The sequence below is a fragment of the Bison bison genome, unplaced genomic scaffold (assembly GCF_000754665.1).
Source record: "Bison bison bison isolate TAMUID 2011002044 unplaced genomic scaffold, Bison_UMD1.0 scf7180017851605, whole genome shotgun sequence".
NCBI lineage: Eukaryota > Metazoa > Chordata > Mammalia > Artiodactyla > Bovidae > Bison > Bison bison.
Genome location: NW_011482178.1, coordinates 12,747 through 14,562, shown reverse-complemented (window position 1 = coordinate 14,562; position 1,816 = coordinate 12,747).

The window sequence follows — 1,816 nt, the reverse complement described above, 5'->3', positions numbered from 1 at the left end:
ATGAGGGTGTTTCCTGTCTATCCCCAGCAGCAGTTGGCTTTGTTCTACCTCTCCACTAGCAGGAGTTACATGTCCCTGAGACCCTGCCAGGGAGGGTTTCTTGCCTTGCTCTTAGGCACAGATGGCTTTTGCACCCTATGAGGAAAGGGTCCACAGTTAGAGCATATTTTGCCTGTTTCTCCACAGCACTCAGTCAAACCTGTATGCCTGTACCTTTCTCGTGAGCACCCAGTGGATGCCCAGAGAGAAGAACTGATGTGTGCTTATGGTCTCCTTTTTTCTCTGAGGCTTGCAGAGATTTGAAACTGTCACATTGGCCCCTCCCAAGCCTTTTACAATTGGTTGAAAATCTAGTTATTTTCTTCCTGTGCACTTTTATGACAGCCATCTCTTCCTCCTGTGCTTTGTTAATTGTGAAAGAGTCAGTTTCTCCCGCCTCTCCTCAGAGGGACTTTTTGCCCTTTGAAATTCAGTTAACTTGGTTGCCCTGCAACCTCAACTCTTTGATGAACCCAAAAAACTTACAATTCTCTTGATTATCTGACTTTTTCTAATGTTTGTCATAATGGATGGTGAGGTTCTCTTGTTGACTTTGTACAAGTTAAGTGGAAACAACCCTAGAGTTGATTGTCTAACTGAACCATGTTGTTCCCTTTCTTTAAAAGTCCTTTCTCGGTCCCCCCTTGGCTTCAGGGTGAGGCCTCAACACCTGAACCTGACCTGTCAGACCTTTGGTGGTCTGGCCCCAGTCCATCTTACCAGCCTTAACTTGCACTCCAGGTGCAGAGACCTTTTCCTATCTGAGGTGATTGTCAGTGTTATAGAAGAAATTGTGGTTTATATTTATCAGTGCCTGGGAATCATCTTCCATCCTTTAGATGAGTGTTTCCTTCTTCTGAGATGCTTTAGGATTTTGTTTGTTTTTTTGCTTCTGTGTATTTAAGCATAGATTGTGCTTAAGCAACATAAGTATTTACGGATGTGAAGAAGGAAAGATCCAAGAGAATAAAATATTATTTACAAATTAGTTTCATTATTGATGCTGTTGTTCGTGGCTACTGATTAAAATTGGCAAAGAAAATAAAATCGTTTCTGAATAGATCTTGAAACCCTCATCTTTATCTGCCAAATTATGTAGCAATTGGAAGGCAGGTGTGTCATTTATTAGTTCCATGTTTTATAACCAGTGTGTCCAAACTGGTAAGCTAGATATTGACTCCCTAAAGTGGGTTGTCGTCTTTCACTAGCAGCCCCCTCCCTTTATCTGGGAGTGCTGTTAAAAAAAGTGTTAATTTATCATTTTCTATGTGTGCCATGGCATGGAAAATGTTGGAATGGACTGGGCTGGATAATTTCTTACATCCTTCTAAAAAATTTTATGACTATTCATAAGTTCGAAGTAAAGTAGTTGCAGAATATTAGTAATAATTTAATAAACAACTATCAGTTGGTAACTTTGTGCCGGGTACTTTGCGAACCACTTTACTTGTATCCTCATTTCATACTCAAAACCAATCCTATGAGGTAGTTGTAATCATCAAAGACACTTAACCCAAGGTCATATAGTTAAGTGGCAGAGCTGGGATATAAAATCAAGTTGTAAAGATCTGTGTTTTAATCATTATGATTGATTTCGTACATTATTAAATTATGCACTAGAAATCATTCATGGTTTCTTCTCTCAGGTTTTTTTTCTACTTGAGCTTTGGGCACTAACTGATAGCAGATGAATTGTTGGAAAATGACCTAATGCCTCTCTAATTAAGTGAGATTTTCTGAGCACTAAAGAGAGAACTGTCACCCGACACTAATAGCT